Source organism: Siphateles boraxobius, unplaced genomic scaffold (assembly GCF_051911475.1).
Source record: "Siphateles boraxobius isolate OS27281-9 unplaced genomic scaffold, OSU_SipBor_1 87, whole genome shotgun sequence".
Lineage (NCBI taxonomy): Eukaryota > Metazoa > Chordata > Actinopteri > Cypriniformes > Leuciscidae > Siphateles > Siphateles boraxobius.
Window position 1 is genome coordinate 469,728 of NW_027509216.1, and position 22,864 is coordinate 492,591.

Below are 22,864 nucleotides of genomic sequence, written 5' to 3' on the forward strand. Positions count from 1 at the left end.
AATCAGTTTTCATAGTCACATCTGGATGTTTATCAGTTTTCATAGTCACCTCTGGATGTTAATCAGTTTTCATAGTCACATCTGGATGTTTATCAGTTTTCATAGTCACCTCTGGATGTTAATCAGTTTTCATAGTCACATCTGGATGTTTATCAGTTTTCATAGTCACATCTGGATGTTAATCAGTTTTCATAGTCAGCTCTGGATGTTAATCAGTTTTCATAGTCACCTCTGGATGTTAATCAGTTTTCATAGTCAGCTCTGGATGTTTATCAGTTTTCATAGTCACCTCTGGATGTTTATCAGTTTTCATAGTCAGCTCTGGATGTTTATCAGTTTTCATAGTCACATCTGGATGTTTATCAGTTTTCATAGTCACCTCTGGATGTTAATCAGTTTTCATAGTCACCTCTGGATGTTAATCAGTTTTCATAGTCACCTCTGGATGTTAATCAGTTTTCATAGTCACATCTGGATGTTTATCAGTTTTCATAGTCACCTCTGGATGTTAATCAGTTTTCATAGTCACCTCTGGATGTTTATCAGTTTTCATAGTCACATCTGGATGTTTATCAGTTTTCATAGTCACATCTGGATGTTTATCAGTTTTCATAGTCACCTCTGGATGTTAATCAGTTTTCATAGTCACCTCTGGATGTTTATCAGTTTTCATAGTCACATCTGGATGTTTATCAGTTTTCATAGTCACCTCTGGATGTTAATCAGTTTTCATAGTCACCTCTGGATGTTAATCAGTTTTCATAGTCACATCTGGATGTTTATCAGTTTTCATAGTCACCTCTGGATGTTTATCAGTTTTCATAGTCACATCTGGATGTTTATCAGTTTTCATAGTCACATCTGGATGTTTATCAGTTTTCATAGTCACCTCTGGATGTTAATCAGTTTTCATAGTCACCTCTGGATGTTAATCAGTTTTCATAGTCAGCTCTGGAAGTTTATCAGTTTTCATAGTCAGCTCTGGATGTTTATCAGTTTTCATAGTCAGCTCTGGATGTTTATCAGTTTTCATAGTCAGCTCTGGAAGTTTATCAGTTTTCATAGTCAGCTCTGGATGTTTATCAGTTTTCATAGTCAGCTCTGGATGTTTTTATCAGTTTTCATAGTCAGCTCTGGAAGTTTTTATCAGTTTTCATAGTCACCTCTGGATGTTTATCAGTTTTCATAGTCAGCTCTGGATGTTTATCAGTTTTCATAGTCACATCTGGATGTTTATCAGTTTTCATAGTCACCTCTGGATGTTTATCAGTTTTCATAGTCAGCTCTGGATGTTTTTATCAGTTTTCATAGTCACCTCTGGATGTTTATCAGTTTTCATAGTCAGCTCTGGATGTTTATCAGTTTTCATAGTCACATCTGGATGTTAATCAGTTTTCATAGTCACCTCTGGATGTTTATCAGTTTTCATAGTCAGCTCTGGATGTTTATCAGTTTTCATAGTCACATCTGGATGTTAATCAGTTTTCATAGTCAGCTCTGGATGTTTTTATCAGTTTTCATAGTCAGCTCTGGATGTTAATCAGTTTTCATAGTCACATCTGGATGTTTATCAGTTTTCATAGTCACATCTGGATGTTTATCAGTTTTCATAGTCACATCTGGATGTTAATCAGTTTTCATAGTCACATCTGGATGTTTATCAGTTTTCATAGTCACCTCTGGATGTTTATCAGTTTTCATAGTCAGCTCTGGATGTTAATCAGTTTTCATAGTCAGCTCTGGATGTTTATCAGTTTTCATAGTCACCTCTAGATGTTTATCAGTTTTCATAGTCAGCTCTGGATGTTTATCAGTTTTCATAGTCAGCTCTGGATGTTTATCAGTTTTCATAGTCAGCTCTGGATGTTTATCAGTTTTCATAGTCACCTCTGGATGTTTATCAGTTTTCATAGTCACCTCTGGATGTTTATCAGTTTTCATAGTCAGCTCTGGATGTTTATCAGTTTTCATAGTCACATCTGGATGTTTATCAGTTTTCATAGTCACCTCTGGATGTTAATCAGTTTTCATAGTCACATCTGGATGTTTTTATCAGTTTTCATAGTCACCTCTAGATGTTTTTATCAGTTTTCATAGTCAGCTCTGGATGTTTTTATCAGTTTTCATAGTCACCTCTAGATGTTTTTATCAGTTTTCATAGTCACCTCTAGATGTTTTTATCAGTTTTCATAGTCACATCTGGATGTTTATCAGTTTTCATAGTCACCTCTGGATGTTTATCAGTTTTCATAGTCACCTCTGGATGTTAATAAGTTTTCATAGTCAGCTCTGGATGTTAATAAGTTTTCATAGTCACCTCTAGATGTTTTTATCAGTTTTCATAGTCAGCTCTGGATGTTTTTATCAGTTTTCATAGTCACCTCTAGATGTTTTTATCAGTTTTCATAGTCACCTCTAGATGTTTTTATCAGTTTTCATAGTCAGCTCTGGATGTTTTTATCAGTTTTCATAGTCACCTCTAGATGTTTATCAGTTTTCATAGTCACATCTGGATGTTTATCAGTTTTCATAGTCACCTCTGGATGTTTATCAGTTTTCATAGTCAGCTCTGGATGTTAATCAGTTTTCATAGTCACCTCTGGATGTTTATCAGTTTTCATAGTCAGCTCTGGATGTTAATCAGTTTTCATAGTCAGCTCTGGATGTTTATCAGTTTTCATAGTCACCTCTGGATGTTTATCAGTTTTCATAGTCAGCTCTGGATGTTTATCAGTTTTCATAGTCAGCTCTGGATGTTAATCAGTTTTCATAGTCACCTCTAGATGTTTATCAGTTTTCATAGTCAGCTCTGGATGTTAATCAGTTTTCATAGTCAGCTCTGGATGTTTATCAGTTTTCATAGTCAGCTCTGGATGTTTATCAGTTTTCATAGTCACATCTGGATGTTTATCAGTTTTCATAGTCAGCTCTGGATGTTAATCAGTTTTCATAGTCACATCTGGATGTTTATCAGTTTTCATAGTCACATCTGGATGTTTATCAGTTTTCATAGTCAGCTCTGGATGTTTATCAGTTTTCATAGTCAGCTCTGGATGTTTATCAGTTTTCATAGTCAGCTCTGGATGTTTATCAGTTTTCATAGTCAGCTCTGGATGTTTATCAGTTTTCATAGTCACATCTGGATGTTTATCAGTTTTCATAGTCAGCTCTGGATGTTAATCAGTTTTCATAGTCACATCTGGATGTTTATCAGTTTTCATAGTCACATCTGGATGTTTATCAGTTTTCATAGTCAGCTCTGGATGTTTATCAGTTTTCATAGTCAGCTCTGGATGTTAATCAGTTTTCATAGTCAGCTCTGGATGTTTATCAGTTTTCATAGTCACATCTGGATGTTTATCAGTTTTCATAGTCAGCTCTGGATGTTTATCAGTTTTCATAGTCAGCTCTGGATGTTTATCAGTTTTCATAGTCACATCTGGATGTTTATCAGTTTTCATAGTCAGCTCTGGATGTTAATCAGTTTTCATAGTCAGCTCTGGATGTTAATCAGTTTTCATAGTCACATCTGGATGTTTATCAGTTTTCATAGTCACATCTGGATGTTTATCAGTTTTCATAGTCAGCTCTGGATGTTTATCAGTTTTCATAGTCAGCTCTGGATGTTAATCAGTTTTCATAGTCAGCTCTGGATGTTTATCAGTTTTCATAGTCAGCTCTGGATGTTAATCAGTTTTCATAGTCAGCTCTGGATGTTTATCAGTTTTCATAGTCACATCTGGATGTTTATCAGTTTTCATAGTCACCTCTGGATGTTTATCAGTTTTCATAGTCAGCTCTGGATGTTTATCAGTTTTCATAGTCAGCTCTGGATGTTAATCAGTTTTCATAGTCAGCTCTAGATGTTTATCAGTTTTCATAGTCAGCTCTGGATGTTTATCAGTTTTCATAGTCAGCTCTGGATGTTTATCAGTTTTCATAGTCAGCTCTGGATGTTAATCAGTTTTCATAGTCAGCTCTAGATGTTTATCAGTTTTCATAGTCAGCTCTGGATGTTAATCAGTTTTCATAGTCAGCTCTGGATGTTTATCAGTTTTCATAGTCAGCTCTGGATGTTTATCAGTTTTCATAGTCAGCTCTGGATGTTTATCAGTTTTCATAGTCAGCTCTGGATGTTTATCAGTTTTCATAGTCACATCTGGATGTTTATCAGTTTTCATAGTCAGCTCTGGATGTTTATCAGTTTTCATAGTCAGCTCTGGATGTTTATCAGTTTTCATAGTCAGCTCTGGATGTTTATCAGTTTTCATAGTCAGCTCTGGATGTTTATCAGTTTTCATAGTCAGCTCTGGATGTTTATCAGTTTTCATAGTCAGCTCTGGATGTTAATCAGTTTTCATAGTCAGCTCTGGATGTTTATCAGTTTTCATAGTCAGCTCTGGATGTTTTTATCAGTTTTCATAGTCAGCTCTGGATGTTTATCAGTTTTCATAGTCAGCTCTGGATGTTTATCAGTTTTCATAGTCAGCTCTGGATGTTTATCAGTTTTCATAGTCAGCTCTGGATGTTTATCAGTTTTCATAGTCAGCTCTGGATGTTTATCAGTTTTCATAGTCAGCTCTGGATGTTTATCAGTTTTCATAGTCAGCTCTGGATGTTTATCAGTTTTCATAGTCAGCTCTGGATGTTAATCAGTTTTCATAGTCAGCTCTGGATGTTTATCAGTTTTCATAGTCAGCTCTGGATGTTAATCAGTTTTCATAGTCACATCTGGATGTTTATCAGTTTTCATAGTCACATCTGGATGTTTATCAGTTTTCATAGTCAGCTCTGGATGTTTATCAGTTTTCATAGTCACATCTGGATGTTTATCAGTTTTCATAGTCACATCTGGATGTTTATCAGTTTTCATAGTCAGCTCTGGATGTTTATCAGTTTTCATAGTCAGCTCTGGATGTTAATCAGTTTTCATAGTCAGCTCTGGATGTTTATCAGTTTTCATAGTCAGCTCTGGATGTTTATCAGTTTTCATAGTCACCTCTGGATGTTTATCAGTTTTCATAGTCAGCTCTGGATGTTAATCAGTTTTCATAGTCACATCTGGATGTTTATCAGTTTTCATAGTCACATCTGGATGTTTATCAGTTTTCATAGTCAGCTCTGGATGTTTATCAGTTTTCATAGTCAGCTCTGGATGTTTATCAGTTTTCATAGTCACATCTGGATGTTTATCAGTTTTCATAGTCACCTCTGGATGTTAATCAGTTTTCATAGTCACATCTGGATGTTAATCAGTTTTCATAGTCAGCTCTAGATGTTTATCAGTTTTCATAGTCACCTCTGGATGTTAATCAGTTTTCATAGTCACATCTGGATGTTTATCAGTTTTCATAGTCAGCTCTGGATGTTTATCAGTTTTCATAGTCACCTCTGGATGTTAATCAGTTTTCATAGTCACATCTGGATGTTTATCAGTTTTCATAGTCAGCTCTGGATGTTTATCAGTTTTCATAGTCAGCTCTGGATGTTTATCAGTTTTCATAGTCAGCTCTGGATGTTTATCAGTTTTCATAGTCACATCTGGATGTTTATCAGTTTTCATAGTCACCTCTGGATGTTTATCAGTTTTCATAGTCACCTCTGGATGTTAATCAGTTTTCATAGTCAGCTCTAGATGTTTATCAGTTTTCATAGTCACCTCTGGATGTTAATCAGTTTTCATAGTCACATCTGGATGTTTATCAGTTTTCATAGTCAGCTCTGGATGTTTATCAGTTTTCATAGTCACCTCTGGATGTTAATCAGTTTTCATAGTCACATCTGGATGTTTATCAGTTTTCATAGTCAGCTCTGGATGTTTATCAGTTTTCATAGTCAGCTCTGGATGTTTATCAGTTTTCATAGTCACATCTGGATGTTTATCAGTTTTCATAGTCACCTCTGGATGTTAATCAGTTTTCATAGTCACATCTGGATGTTTATCAGTTTTCATAGTCACATCTGGATGTTAATCAGTTTTCATAGTCAGCTCTGGATGTTAATCAGTTTTCATAGTCAGCTCTGGATGTTTATCAGTTTTCATAGTCACATCTGGATGTTAATCAGTTTTCATAGTCACCTCTGGATGTTAATCAGTTTTCATAGTCAGCTCTGGATGTTAATCAGTTTTCATAGTCAGCTCTGGATGTTAATCAGTTTTCATAGTCAGCTCTGGATGTTAATCAGTTTTCATAGTCACCTCTGGATGTTAATCAGTTTTCATAGTCACCTCTGGATGTTTATCAGTTTTCATAGCCAGCTCTGGATGTTAATCAGTTTTCATAGTCAGCTCTGGATGTTAATAAGTTTTCATAGTCACCTCTAGATGTTTATCAGTTTTCATAGTCACCTCTGGATGTTTATCAGTTTTCATAGTCAGCTCTGGATGTTAATCAGTTTTCATAGTCACCTCTAGATGTTTATCAGTTTTCATAGTCAGCTCTGGATGTTTATCAGTTTTCATAGTCACCTCTGGATGTTTATCAGTTTTCATAGTCACCTCTGGATGTTTATCAGTTTTCATAGCCAGCTCTGGATGTTAATCAGTTTTCATAGTCACATCTGGATGTTTATCAGTTTTCATAGTCAGCTCTGGATGTTAATCAGTTTTCATAGTCACATCTGGATGTTTATCAGTTTTCATAGTCACATCTGGATGTTTATCAGTTTTCATAGTCAGCTCTGGATGTTAATCAGTTTTCATAGTCACATCTGGATGTTTATCAGTTTTCATAGTCACATCTGGATGTTTATCAGTTTTCATAGTCACATCTGGATGTTTATCAGTTTTCATAGTCACATCTGGATGTTTATCAGTTTTCATAGTCACATCTGGATGTTTATCAGTTTTCATAGTCACATCTGGATGTTTATCAGTTTTCATAGTCACATCTGGATGTTTATCAGTTTTCATAGTCAGCTCTGGATGTTTATCAGTTTTCATAGTCACATCTGGATGTTTATCAGTTTTCATAGTCAGCTCTGGATGTTTATCAGTTTTCATAGTCAGCTCTGGATGTTAATCAGTTTTCATAGTCAGCTCTGGATGTTTATCAGTTTTCATAGTCACATCTGGATGTTTATCAGTTTTCATAGTCAGCTCTGGATGTTTATCAGTTTTCATAGTCACATCTGGATGTTTATCAGTTTTCATAGTCAGCTCTGGATGTTTATCAGTTTTCATAGTCAGCTCTGGATGTTTATCAGTTTTCATAGTCAGCTCTGGATGTTTATCAGTTTTCATAGTCAGCTCTGGATGTTAATCAGTTTTCATAGTCACATCTGGATGTTTATCAGTTTTCATAGTCACATCTGGATGTTTATCAGTTTTCATAGTCAGCTCTGGATGTTTATCAGTTTTCATAGTCAGCTCTGGATGTTAATCAGTTTTCATAGTCACATCTGGATGTTTATCAGTTTTCATAGTCACATCTGGATGTTTATCAGTTTTCATAGTCAGCTCTGGATGTTTATCAGTTTTCATAGTCACATCTGGATGTTTATCAGTTTTCATAGTCAGCTCTGGATGTTAATCAGTTTTCATAGTCAGCTCTGGATGTTTATCAGTTTTCATAGTCAGCTCTGGATGTTAATCAGTTTTCATAGTCAGCTCTGGATGTTTATCAGTTTTCATAGTCAGCTCTGGATGTTTATCAGTTTTCATAGTCAGCTCTGGATGTTAATCAGTTTTCATAGTCAGCTCTGGATGTTAATCAGTTTTCATAGTCACATCTGGATGTTTATCAGTTTTCATAGTCAGCTCTGGATGTTTATCAGTTTTCATAGTCAGCTCTGGATGTTTATCAGTTTTCATAGTCACATCTGGATGTTTATCAGTTTTCATAGTCACCTCTGGATGTTAATCAGTTTTCATAGTCAGCTCTAGATGTTTATCAGTTTTCATAGTCACCTCTGGATGTTAATCAGTTTTCATAGTCACATCTGGATGTTTATCAGTTTTCATAGTCACCTCTGGATGTTAATCAGTTTTCATAGTCACCTCTGGATGTTAATCAGTTTTCATAGTCAGCTCTAGATGTTTATCAGTTTTCATAGTCACCTCTGGATGTTAATCAGTTTTCATAGTCACATCTGGATGTTTATCAGTTTTCATAGTCAGCTCTAGATGTTTATCAGTTTTCATAGTCAGCTCTAGATGTTTATCAGTTTTCATAGTCAGCTCTGGATGTTAATCAGTTTTCATAGTCACATCTGGATGTTTATCAGTTTTCATAGTCAGCTCTGGATGTTTATCAGTTTTCATAGTCACCTCTGGATGTTAATCAGTTTTCATAGTCACATCTGGATGTTTATCAGTTTTCATAGTCAGCTCTAGATGTTTATCAGTTTTCATAGTCAGCTCTAGATGTTTATCAGTTTTCATAGTCAGCTCTGGATGTTAATCAGTTTTCATAGTCACATCTGGATGTTTATCAGTTTTCATAGTCAGCTCTGGATGTTTATCAGTTTTCATAGTCACCTCTGGATGTTTATCAGTTTTCATAGTCAGCTCTGGATGTTTATCAGTTTTCATAGTCACATCTGGATGTTTATCAGTTTTCATAGTCACCTCTGGATGTTAATCAGTTTTCATAGTCAGCTCTAGATGTTTATCAGTTTTCATAGTCACCTCTGGATGTTAATCAGTTTTCATAGTCACATCTGGATGTTTATCAGTTTTCATAGTCAGCTCTGGATGTTTATCAGTTTTCATAGTCACCTCTGGATGTTAATCAGTTTTCATAGTCACATCTGGATGTTTATCAGTTTTCATAGTCAGCTCTGGATGTTTATCAGTTTTCATAGTCAGCTCTGGATGTTTATCAGTTTTCATAGTCACATCTGGATGTTTATCAGTTTTCATAGTCACCTCTGGATGTTAATCAGTTTTCATAGTCACATCTGGATGTTTATCAGTTTTCATAGTCAGCTCTGGATGTTAATCAGTTTTCATAGTCACCTCTGGATGTTAATCAGTTTTCATAGTCACCTCTGGATGTTAATCAGTTTTCATAGTCACATCTGGATGTTAATCAGTTTTCATAGTCAGCTCTGGATGTTAATCAGTTTTCATAGTCACCTCTGGATGTTAATCAGTTTTCATAGTCAGCTCTGGATGTTAATCAGTTTTCATAGTCAGCTCTGGATGTTAATCAGTTTTCATAGTCAGCTCTGGATGTTTATCAGTTTTCATAGTCAGCTCTGGATGTTAATCAGTTTTCATAGTCAGCTCTGGATGTTTATCAGTTTTCATAGTCAGCTCTGGATGTTTATCAGTTTTCATAGTCAGCTCTGGATGTTTATCAGTTTTCATAGTCACATCTGGATGTTTATCAGTTTTCATAGTCACATCTGGATGTTTATCAGTTTTCATAGTCAGCTCTGGATGTTTATCAGTTTTCATAGTCAGCTCTGGATGTTTATCAGTTTTCATAGTCACATCTGGATGTTTATCAGTTTTCATAGTCAGCTCTGGATGTTAATCAGTTTTCATAGTCACATCTGGATGTTTATCAGTTTTCATAGTCACCTCTGGATGTTTATCAGTTTTCATAGTCAGCTCTGGATGTTTATCAGTTTTCATAGTCAGCTCTGGATGTTTATCAGTTTTCATAGTCACATCTGGATGTTTATCAGTTTTCATAGTCAGCTCTGGATGTTTTTATCAGTTTTCATAGTCACATCTAGATGTTTTTATCAGTTTTCATAGTCAGCTCTGGATGTTTTTATCAGTTTTCATAGTCACATCTAGATGTTTTTATCAGTTTTCATAGTCAGCTCTGGATGTTTTTATCAGTTTTCATAGTCACCTCTAGATGTTTTTATCAGTTTTCAAAGTCACCTCTAGATGTTTTTATCAGTTTTCAAAGTCACATCTAGATGTTTTTATCAGTTTTCATAGTCAGCTCTGGATGTTTTTATCAGTTTTCATAGTCACCTCTAGATGTTTTTATCAGTTTTCATAGTCACATCTAGATGTTTTTATCAGTTTTCAAAGTCACCTCTAGATGTTTTTATCAGTTTTCATAGTCACATCTGGATGTTTATCAGTTTTCATAGTCAGCTCTGGATGTTTTTATCAGTTTTCATAGTCACATCTAGATGTTTTTATCAGTTTTCATAGTCACATCTAGATGTTTTTATCAGTTTTCATAGTCAGCTCTGGATGTTTTTATCAGTTTTCATAGTCACCTCTAGATGTTTTTATCAGTTTTCAAAGTCACCTCTAGATGTTTTTATCAGTTTTCATAGTCACATCTGGATGTTTATCAGTTTTCATAGTCAGCTCTGGATGTTAATCAGTTTTCATAGTCACATCTGGATGTTAATAAGTTTTCATAGTCAGCTCTAGATGTTTATCAGTTTTCATAGTCAGCTCTGGATGTTTATCAGTTTTCATAGTCAGCTCTGGATGTTTATCAGTTTTCATAGTCAGCTCTGGATGTTAATCAGTTTTCATAGTCAGCTCTAGATGTTTATCAGTTTTCATAGTCAGCTCTGGATGTTAATCAGTTTTCATAGTCAGCTCTGGATGTTAATCAGTTTTCATAGTCACCTCTAGATGTTTATCAGTTTTCATAGTCAGCTCTGGATGTTTATCAGTTTTCATAGTCACCTCTGGATGTTTATCAGTTTTCATAGTCACCTCTGGATGTTTATCAGTTTTCATAGCCAGCTCTGGATGTTAATCAGTTTTCATAGTCACATCTGGATGTTTATCAGTTTTCATAGTCAGCTCTGGATGTTAATCAGTTTTCATAGTCACATCTGGATGTTTATCAGTTTTCATAGTCACATCTGGATGTTTATCAGTTTTCATAGTCAGCTCTGGATGTTAATCAGTTTTCATAGTCACATCTGGATGTTTATCAGTTTTCATAGTCACATCTGGATGTTTATCAGTTTTCATAGTCAGCTCTGGATGTTTATCAGTTTTCATAGTCAGCTCTGGATGTTAATCAGTTTTCATAGTCAGCTCTGGATGTTTATCAGTTTTCATAGTCAGCTCTGGATGTTTATCAGTTTTCATAGTCAGCTCTGGATGTTTATCAGTTTTCATAGTCAGCTCTGGATGTTAATCAGTTTTCATAGTCACATCTGGATGTTTATCAGTTTTCATAGTCACATCTGGATGTTTATCAGTTTTCATAGTCAGCTCTGGATGTTTATCAGTTTTCATAGTCAGCTCTGGATGTTTATCAGTTTTCATAGTCAGCTCTGGATGTTTATCAGTTTTCATAGTCACATCTGGATGTTTATCAGTTTTCATAGTCAGCTCTGGATGTTTATCAGTTTTCATAGTCAGCTCTGGATGTTTATCAGTTTTCATAGTCAGCTCTGGATGTTAATCAGTTTTCATAGTCACATCTGGATGTTTATCAGTTTTCATAGTCAGCTCTGGATGTTTATCAGTTTTCATAGTCAGCTCTGGATGTTTATCAGTTTTCATAGTCACATCTGGATGTTTATCAGTTTTCATAGTCACCTCTGGATGTTAATCAGTTTTCATAGTCAGCTCTGGATGTTTATCAGTTTTCATAGTCAGCTCTGGATGTTAATCAGTTTTCATAGTCAGCTCTGGATGTTAATCAGTTTTCATAGTCACATCTGGATGTTTATCAGTTTTCATAGTCACATCTGGATGTTTATCAGTTTTCATAGTCAGCTCTGGATGTTTATCAGTTTTCATAGTCAGCTCTGGATGTTAATCAGTTTTCATAGTCACATCTGGATGTTTATCAGTTTTCATAGTCACATCTGGATGTTTATCAGTTTTCATAGTCAGCTCTGGATGTTTATCAGTTTTCATAGTCACATCTGGATGTTTATCAGTTTTCATAGTCACATCTGGATGTTTATCAGTTTTCATAGTCAGCTCTGGATGTTTATCAGTTTTCATAGTCAGCTCTGGATGTTTATCAGTTTTCATAGTCACATCTGGATGTTTATCAGTTTTCATAGTCACCTCTGGATGTTTATCAGTTTTCATAGTCAGCTCTGGATGTTTATCAGTTTTCATAGTCAGCTCTGGATGTTAATCAGTTTTCATAGTCAGCTCTGGATGTTTATCAGTTTTCATAGTCAGCTCTGGATGTTAATCAGTTTTCATAGTCAGCTCTAGATGTTTATCAGTTTTCATAGTCACCTCTGGATGTTAATCAGTTTTCATAGTCACATCTGGATGTTTATCAGTTTTCATAGTCAGCTCTGGATGTTTATCAGTTTTCATAGTCACCTCTGGATGTTAATCAGTTTTCATAGTCACATCTGGATGTTTATCAGTTTTCATAGTCAGCTCTGGATGTTTATCAGTTTTCATAGTCAGCTCTGGATGTTTATCAGTTTTCATAGTCACATCTGGATGTTTATCAGTTTTCATAGTCACCTCTGGATGTTAATCAGTTTTCATAGTCACATCTGGATGTTTATCAGTTTTCATAGTCACATCTGGATGTTTATCAGTTTTCATAGTCAGCTCTGGATGTTAATCAGTTTTCATAGTCACCTCTGGATGTTAATCAGTTTTCATAGTCAGCTCTGGATGTTAATCAGTTTTCATAGTCAGCTCTGGATGTTAATCAGTTTTCATAGTCACATCTGGATGTTAATCAGTTTTCATAGTCAGCTCTGGATGTTAATCAGTTTTCATAGTCACCTCTGGATGTTAATCAGTTTTCATAGTCACCTCTGGATGTTTATCAGTTTTCATAGCCAGCTCTGGATGTTAATCAGTTTTCATAGTCAGCTCTGGATGTTAATAAGTTTTCATAGTCACCTCTAGATGTTTATCAGTTTTCATAGTCACATCTGGATGTTAATCAGTTTTCATAGTCAGCTCTGGATGTTAATCAGTTTTCATAGTCACCTCTGGATGTTAATCAGTTTTCATAGTCAGCTCTGGATGTTAATCAGTTTTCATAGTCACCTCTGGATGTTTATCAGTTTTCATAGCCAGCTCTGGATGTTAATCAGTTTTCATAGTCAGCTCTGGATGTTAATAAGTTTTCATAGTCACCTCTAGATGTTTATCAGTTTTCATAGCCAGCTCTGGATGTTAATCAGTTTTCATAGTCAGCTCTGGATGTTAATCAGTTTTCATAGTCACCTCTAGATGTTTATCAGTTTTCATAGTCACATCTGGATGTTAATCAGTTTTCATAGTCAGCTCTGGATGTTAATCAGTTTTCATAGTCACCTCTGGATGTTAATCAGTTTTCATAGTCACCTCTGGATGTTTATCAGTTTTCATAGCCAGCTCTGGATGTTAATCAGTTTTCATAGTCACCTCTGGATGTTTATCAGTTTTCATAGTCACCTCTGGATGTTTATCAGTTTTCATAGCCAGCTCTGGATGTTAATAAGTTTTCATAGTCACCTCTAGATGTTTATCAGTTTTCATAGTCACCTCTGGATGTTAATCAGTTTTCATAGTCACCTCTGGATGTTAATCAGTTTTCATAGTCACCTCTGGATGTTAATCAGTTTTCATAGTCACCTCTGGATGTTTATCAGTTTTCATAGCCAGCTCTGGATGTTAATCAGTTTTCATAGTCAGCTCTAGATGTTTATCAGTTTTCATAGTCAGCTCTGGATGTTTATCAGTTTTCATAGTCAGCTCTGGATGTTTATCAGTTTTCATAGTCAGCTCTGGATGTTAATCAGTTTTCATAGTCAGCTCTGGATGTTTATCAGTTTTCATAGTCAGCTCTGGATGTTTATCAGTTTTCATAGTCACATCTGGATGTTTATCAGTTTTCATAGTCACATCTGGATGTTTATCAGTTTTCATAGTCAGCTCTGGATGTTTATCAGTTTTCATAGTCAGCTCTGGATGTTTATCAGTTTTCATAGTCAGCTCTGGATGTTAATCAGTTTTCATAGTCACATCTGGATGTTTATCAGTTTTCATAGTCACATCTAGATGTTTTTATCAGTTTTCATAGTCAGCTCTGGATGTTTTTATCAGTTTTCATAGTCACATCTAGATGTTTTTATCAGTTTTCATAGTCAGCTCTGGATGTTTTTATCAGTTTTCATAGTCACATCTAGATGTTTTTATCAGTTTTCATAGTCAGCTCTGGATGTTTTTATCAGTTTTCATAGTCAGCTCTGGATGTTTTTATCAGTTTTCATAGTCACCTCTAGATGTTTTTATCAGTTTTCAAAGTCACCTCTAGATGTTTTTATCAGTTTTCATAGTCACATCTGGATGTTAATCAGTTTTCATAGTCACATCTGGATGTTTATCAGTTTTCATAGTCAGCTCTGGATGTTTTTATCAGTTTTCATAGTCACATCTAGATGTTTTTATCAGTTTTCATAGTCACATCTAGATGTTTTTATCAGTTTTCATAGTCAGCTCTGGATGTTTTTATCAGTTTTCATAGTCACATCTGGATGTTTTTATCAGTTTTCATAGTCAGCTCTGGATGTTTTTATCAGTTTTCATAGTCACCTCTAGATGTTTTTATCAGTTTTCAAAGTCACCTCTAGATGTTTTTATCAGTTTTCATAGTCAGCTCTGGATGTTAATCAGTTTTCATAGTCACATCTGGATGTTAATAAGTTTTCATAGTCAGCTCTAGATGTTTATCAGTTTTCATAGTCAGCTCTGGATGTTAATCAGTTTTCATAGTCAGCTCTAGATGTTTATCAGTTTTCATAGTCAGCTCTGGATGTTTATCAGTTTTCATAGTCAGCTCTGGATGTTTATCAGTTTTCATAGTCAGCTCTGGATGTTAATCAGTTTTCATAGTCAGCTCTAGATGTTTATCAGTTTTCATAGTCAGCTCTGGATGTTAATCAGTTTTCATAGTCAGCTCTAGATGTTTATCAGTTTTCATAGTCAGCTCTGGATGTTTATCAGTTTTCATAGTCAGCTCTGGATGTTTATCAGTTTTCATAGTCAGCTCTGGATGTTTATCAGTTTTCATAGTCAGCTCTGGATGTTAATCAGTTTTCATAGTCAGCTCTGGATGTTTATCAGTTTTCATAGTCAGCTCTGGATGTTTATCAGTTTTCATAGTCAGCTCTGGATGTTAATCAGTTTTCATAGTCAGCTCTGGATGTTTATCAGTTTTCATAGTCACCTCTAGATGTTTATCAGTTTTCATAGTCAGCTCTGGATGTTTATCAGTTTTCATAGTCAGCTCTGGATGTTAATCAGTTTTCATAGTCAGCTCTAGATGTTTATCAGTTTTCATAGTCAGCTCTGGATGTTAATCAGTTTTCATAGTCAGCTCTAGATGTTTATCAGTTTTCATAGTCAGCTCTGGATGTTTATCAGTTTTCATAGTCAGCTCTGGATGTTTATCAGTTTTCATAGTCAGCTCTGGATGTTTATCAGTTTTCATAGTCAGCTCTGGATGTTTATCAGTTTTCATAGTCAGCTCTGGATGTTAATCAGTTTTCATAGTCAGCTCTGGATGTTTATCAGTTTTCATAGTCACCTCTGGATGTTTTTATCAGTTTTCATAGTCACATCTGGATGTTTATCAGTTTTCATAGTCAGCTCTGGATGTTTATCAGTTTCCATAGTCAGCTCTGGATGTTAATCAGTTTTCATAGTCAGCTCTGGATGTTTATCAGTTTTCATAGTCAGCTCTGGATGTTTATCAGTTTTCATAGTCAGCTCTGGATGTTTATCAGTTTTCATAGTCAGCTCTGGATGTTAATCAGTTTTCATAGTCAGCTCTGGATGTTTATCAGTTTTCATAGTCACCTCTAGATGTTTATCAGTTTTCATAGTCAGCTCTGGATGTTAATCAGTTTTCATAGTCAGCTCTAGATGTTTATCAGTTTTCATAGTCAGCTCTGGATGTTTATCAGTTTTCATAGTCAGCTCTGGATGTTTATCAGTTTTCATAGTCAGCTCTGGATGTTTATCAGTTTTCATAGTCAGCTCTGGATGTTTATCAGTTTTCATAGTCAGCTCTGGATGTTTATCAGTTTTCATAGTCACATCTGGATGTTTATCAGTTTTCATAGTCACATCTGGATGTTTATCAGTTTTCATAGTCAGCTCTGGATGTTTATCAGTTTTCATAGTCACATCTGGATGTTTATCAGTTTTCATAGTCAGCTCTGGATGTTAATCAGTTTTCATAGTCACATCTGGATGTTTATCAGTTTTCATAGTCACCTCTGGATGTTAATCAGTTTTCATAGTCAGCTCTGGATGTTAATCAGTTTTCATAGTCACCTCTGGATGTTTATCAGTTTTCATAGTCAGCTCTGGATGTTAATCAGTTTTCATAGTCAGCTCTGGATGTTTATCAGTTTTCATAGTCAGCTCTGGATGTTTATCAGTTTTCATAGTCACCTCTGGATGTTAATCAGTTTTCATAGTCAGCTCTGGATGTTTATCAGTTTTCATAGTCACATCTGGATGTTTATCAGTTTTCATAGTCAGCTCTGGATGTTTTTATCAGTTTTCATAGTCACATCTAGATGTTTTTATCAGTTTTCATAGTCAGCTCTGGATGTTTTTATCAGTTTTCATAGTCACCTCTGGATGTTTATATCAGTTTTCATAGTCACCTCTAGATGTTTATCAGTTTTCATAGTCACCTCTGGATGTTTTTATCAGTTTTCATAGTCACATCTGGATGTTTATCAGTTTTCATAGTCAGCTCTGGATGTTAATCAGTTTTCATAGTCAGCTCTGGATGTTTATCAGTTTTCATAGTCAGCTCTGGATGTTTATCAGTTTTCATAGTCACATCTGGATGTTTATCAGTTTTCATAGTCACCTCTAGATGTTTATCAGTTTTCATAGTCAGCTCTGGATGTTAATCAGTTTTCATAGTCAGCTCTAGATGTTTATCAGTTTTCATAGTCAGCTCTGGATGTTTATCAGTTTTCATAGTCAGCTCTGGATGTTTATCAGTTTTCATAGTCAGCTCTGGATGTTTATCAGTTTTCATAGTCAGCTCTGGATGTTTATCAGTTTTCATAGTCAGCTCTGGATGTTTATCAGTTTTCATAGTCACATCTGGATGTTTATCAGTTTTCATAGTCACATCTGGATGTTTATCAGTTTTCATAGTCAGCTCTGGATGTTTATCAGTTTTCATAGTCAGCTCTGGATGTTTATCAGTTTTCATAGTCACATCTGGATGTTTATCAGTTTTCATAGTCAGCTCTGGATGTTAATCAGTTTTCATAGTCACATCTGGATGTTTATCAGTTTTCATAGTCACCTCTGGATGTTAATCAGTTTTCATAGTCAGCTCTGGATGTTAATCAGTTTTCATAGTCACCTCTGGATGTTTATCAGTTTTCATAGTCAGCTCTGGATGTTAATCAGTTTTCATAGTCAGCTCTGGATGTTTATCAGTTTTCATAGTCAGCTCTGGATGTTTATCAGTTTTCATAGTCACCTCTGGATGTTAATCAGTTTTCATAGTCAGCTCTGGATGTTTATCAGTTTTCATAGTCACATCTGGATGTTTATCAGTTTTCATAGTCAGCTCTGGATGTTTTTATCAGTTTTCATAGTCACATCTAGATGTTTTTATCAGTTTTCATAGTCAGCTCTGGATGTTTTTATCAGTTTTCATAGTCACCTCTAGATGTTTTTATCAGTTTTCATAGTCACCTCTGGATGTTTATATCAGTTTTCATAGTCACCTCTAGATGTTTATCAGTTTTCATAGTCACCTCTGGATGTTTTTATCAGTTTTCATAGTCACCTCTAGATGTTTTTATCAGTTTTCATAGTCACCTCTAGATGTTTTTATCAGTTTTCATAGTCACCTCTGGATGTTAATAAGTTTTCATAGTCAGCTCTGGATGTTTTTATCAGTTTTCATAGTCACATCTGGATGTTTATCAGTTTTCATAGTCACATCTGGATGTTTATCAGTTTTCATAGTCAGCTCTGGATGTTAATCAGTTTTCATAGTCAGCTCTGGATGTTTATCAGTTTTCATAGTCACATCTGGATGTTTATCAGTTTTCATAGTCAGCTCTGGATGTTAATCAGTTTTCATAGTCACATCTGGATGTTTATCAGTTTTCATAGTCACCTCTGGATGTTAATCAGTTTTCATAGTCAGCTCTGGATGTTAATCAGTTTTCATAGTCACCTCTGGATGTTTATCAGTTTTCATAGTCAGCTCTGGATGTTAATCAGTTTTCATAGTCACATCTGGATGTTTATCAGTTTTCATAGTCACCTCTGGATGTTTATCAGTTTTCATAGTCAGCTCTGGATGTTTTTATCAGTTTTCATAGTCAGCTCTGGATGTTAATCAGTTTTCATAGTCACCTCTAGATGTTTATCAGTTTTCATAGTCAGCTCTGGATGTTTATCAGTTCCCTTACGAAGGGAACTCAACGATGCGTCCATCGACGCCATGGGAACGCCCCCAGCGTGACTGCGTCTGAAGCATCTATGTCAACTAGTCCAATGGAAAGAATGAGCGTCACGGGCGGGTGACGTCATGACCAGGATATGATAAAAGCACATCCGGTGCAAACCGGCATTAGCTTCTGTTGCCTCAGCAAGCGATCTGTGTCAAACTGTCTGTTATATTTACTGTTGTCTGTCTGATATATATATATTTATGGAAACTAAACAATTGCACAACTCTGTGTTCTCCCTGCTCGCGCTATTTAACGAGTAGGGACACACACGAGCTTTGTGTGATGTGTTTGGGAGTAGAGCATGCGGTATCAGCCTCCGAGGGGGCTGATTGCCAACATTGTGAGAAGCTTTCGCTTCGCATGCTCCGCTCCCGCCTGTCACTTTTCGAGGAAAGTGGCCGGGCTCGCAATTCTCAGGGTGACAGGTCCCGCGTCTGCCGAGGCAGCGCGGAGAATGCATTCCTGTGGATCGCGAATAGGATCTCTTTACGGGGTTGGAGACGGGTCCGCGGATCTTATCTCCTCCCTTTCCACGAGGGATCCAGTGCTCTCTCGCCGGTCTCGGAAGCCCGCGCTGCGGTCTCTTCCGCCCGGGGAGAGAGAGAAATCAATGCTTCAGTGCTCTACCTCCGAGGAGGTAGATGTGCTGGGCATTGAAAGTGACACAATCATGGGGGAAGTGAATTTGCCATCTCTTTCCCCAGCGTATGAGAAATATATATAGCCTATATATATATATATATGATAGTTTATATATTATATATAAAATAAAGTGAATATATATAAAAAATATATATAAAAAATAATAAGCTGGTGGAAGTGTTTACTAAGGCTGTAGATAAATTAAATATTTATGGCCAGCAGAAATAAGGGGGCACTCGTCCTAAAAATAAAATAAATTAAACGAGTTTCCTTCCCTCTATTTTTCCACCTCCATCACGGGGCCTTCCATTTTTCCCGATCTGCACAGCGAGCTGTCTAGATCATGGAAAAAGCCTTTCTCCTCTTGTCTTTTAGCCCCCACATTCATGTATATTCAGATATTTGGGGGTTAAGAGGGTATGGCTATACCCCGGGTAGAACAGACGCTTGCGAGCTATCTGTCTCCCGGTTCAGTATCGTACCTGAAGGCGTCGGCTTCTCTCACTAAACCATTAAAGAAAACTATTTTTTAATCTAGTGGGAAAAGCATATATGGCAGTGGGTCTAGCATGGGCCTGCTTGCACACCATAGCAGTGCTACAAGCATATCAGGCTGACCTGCTGCGGTATTTGGACAGAAGTGAGGGAGTTTGGCCCGATGGGGTTTGAGAACTCCGTCGGGCCACAGATTTATCTCTCAGGGATGGCAGCCCTTGTGGTCACTGAGAGACACCTCTGGCTCAATTTGATGGGAATCATAGAGAAAGATACAAGATAATCTCTCCCTCGCTATGTCCAACCCCCTGGGGCTGCTGGGCGTGAGCAGCTCCAGCCGTCTAGTTTCTCATACACAACACAGCAGCCAAAGCCTTCAAAGCAGAAGCCGGATCCGAGGACCGTTCTTCACGCTGAGAAGGCTGCGGCTCAAAAGAAAAAAAGGTCCTGATGTTCACGCATCAGGCCTGTGAGGACAGCCCCGACCGAAGTGGAGCGGTGTACACCTCATTTTACGGTGCCCGTTCCATTTCGGGGTCCTCACGAGACCCTTCTGCCAACCCTGCCACCCTCGGTGCTTCAGGGCGCAGCGGTCTCCAGCGAGTCGCTGATGCTATGCTGCGGCACAGCATCGGTTTCGCGCCCTCTGAGGGGGGCCTTAGAGCGGCCAGTTCAGGTAGTTCCTGCCATTATGTTTCAGGCTCCGGAATTGGCTGTCTCGATAACACCAGAGACCAGCCTCGAGAGGCTGGTTCCCTTAGTAAATTTTCTGGCAGCGTGGAAGCTTCTGCCGAATATTTCTCATTGGGTCCTGCAGATTGTAGAGAAAGGATACAGAATCCAGTTTGGTTCTCGTCCTCCTCGTTACAACGGGGTGCTGCCCACAGTGGTGCATCCCGAGCAGGCTCTGGTAATGGAGCAAGAGGTAAAGGCCCTGTTAGCAAAGGAAGCTATAGAGCAGGTGTACTCACCCGACATTGCGTCGGGTCTTTACAGTCGTTATCTCATTGTTCCAAAAAAGGATGGAGAGCTGCGTCACATACTAGATCTTCGTCTGTTGGAGTGTTTGGTGCTGGAACTCAATTCCAAAATGCTGACACTCAAACAGATCGTGACTCAAATCAGATCCGAGGACTGGTTTTTCACGATAGATCTAAAAGACGCATACTTCCATATCTCCATCCTCCCTCAGCACAGGAGGTTCCTGAGGTTTTCTTTGGGGCAAAGAACACCAGTATCAGGCACTTCCTTTCGGTCTAGCTCTATCACCCCGCACATTCACGAAGCGTGTAGACGCAGCTCTGGCCCCGCCAGGCTGCAGTGTATATGCATTCTGAATTGCATAGATGACTGGCTGATTCTAGCGGAATCAGAACAGTTAGCGGTTCGGCACCGAGGTGTCGTTCTCGCTCCTATGCAGATGTTGGGGTTGAGGCTCAATGCCAAGAAGAGTGTGCTTTCTCCAGTACAGAGAACCACTTTCCTTGGTGTGGTATGGGATTCAGTGACGATGCGGGCCACTCTGTCGCCCGTTCGTGTAGCTGCTATCCTAACAGCCACAAAAGAGCTGAGGCTAGGCCAGTCACGCACTGTAAAACAGTTAGAGAGACTGTTGGGTCTTGTGACAGCAGCGTCCAACGTGATAACTTTTGGCCTGCTGTACATGAGACCTTTACAGTGGTGGCTCAGGACCAGAGGGTTCTCCCCGAGGGGAAACCCACTTCGTATGATCAAGATCACGCGGCGGTGTCTCCGCACCTTGGTTATATGGAGGAAACACTGGTTCTTAACCCAGGGTCCGGTGTTGGGAGCTCTTTGCCATCGAGTTGTGATCTCGACAGATGCTTCCCTCACCGGCTGGGGAGCGGTATTGGAAGGCCGCTCAGCTCAGGGCTTGTGGAGGAGTCATCATCTCTCTTGGCACATGAATTGCCTAGAGATGATGGTCGTCTTCAATGCGTTGAGACATCTCCTCCCAGACCTGAGGGGCCATCATGTGTTGTTCTGGAACAGTGACTGTTAGGCCTCAGGGCAGCAGCGTCCAATGTGATACCCTTTGACCTGCTGTACGTGAGACCTTTACAGAGGTGGCTCAGGACCAGAGGGTTCTCCCTGAGGGGAAACCCACTCCTTACGATCAAGATCACGCGGCAGTATCCCCGCGCCTTGGTTATATGGAGGAAACTCTGGTTCTTGACCCACAGACAACACGTTGGTGGCCTCTTATTTTGGTCCCTCAAGAAATTACGCTGTCTGAGGGCAGTGTATATTCCAGGGGGGGCCAGAATATTGGAGCAGACACCCTGTCGAGGCAGGGGCTGAGGCCAGGGGACTCCACCCCGAGGCGGTGGAGCAAATATGGGAGTTTTACGGCCAGGCAGAAGTGGATTTGTTCTCGTCTCAGCATACGACGCACTGTCCACTCTGGTTATCCCTCACTCAACCAGTCCCCTCGGGGCTGGATGCTATGGTGCAGACGTGGCCGAGGCTACGTCTGTACGCATTTCCCTCCGTTGCTCTGCTCCCAGGAGTTCTGGAGTGAATCCGCCAGGATGGAATAAGCCTATTTAGTAGCACCAGCCTGGCCGAGCTGAATTTGGTTTGCGGACCTAATTTTTCTCCTCGACGGACCTCCCTTGGAGGTCCCGATCAGGAGAGACCTTCTGTCTCAGGCAGGGGATGCAATATTGCACCCCCGGCAGGGGATTTGGGAACTGTGGGTTTGGCCTCTGAGGGGGCCCAACTCATAGAGAGTGGTCTCTCAACCGAGGTTGTTTAGACCATTCTAAGCTCCAGAGCTCCCGCTACGAGGAAACTATATTCACTATTTCGAGAGTTTTTCACTTCTTGGTGTTACCAGCGTCAGTGGGATCCGGTTAACTGTTCAGTAAACACAGTATTCGAGTTTCTGCAAGAACGCTTTGTATCAGGTCTATGTCCTTCCACGCTTAAGGTATAATATGTGTGGCGGCCATTGCGGCTTTCCACGCCCTGGTGGGTAGTACATTTTTGGGTCGAGACCCCCTGATCACTCGTTTCCTTCGTGGCACTTTGAGGCTGAGGCATGCAACTTGCACTAAGGTGCTGGCTTGGGACCTTGCAATAGTTCTAGAAGGCCTATCTGGGGCTCCCTTCGAGCCCTTAGATTTGGTCTCAGAGAAGTTCCTTTCTTTTAAGACTATTTTCTGCTAGCTATTTCGTCCCTATAAGAGTCAGACCTTCAGGCCCTTTCGGTCCCCACCTGCCTTGAGTGCACCGGGATGGCCAAGGCAATCTTACCCGAAACATGGATATGTTCCAAAGGTGCCTACCATTATTCCGAGGCCTATTGTGCTGCAGGTTTCTGTCCTCCCCCATT

The 22,864-nt window shown here is 38.4% G+C and overlaps 1 pseudogene across 1 annotated transcript in view; it reads left to right on the top strand.

Moving 5' to 3' along the window:
- LOC143731495 (butyrophilin subfamily 1 member A1-like) overlaps positions 1-22,864 on the top strand; it is a 329,271-nt pseudogene that overhangs the window by 58,966 nt on the left and 247,441 nt on the right. The window lies entirely within an intron of this gene.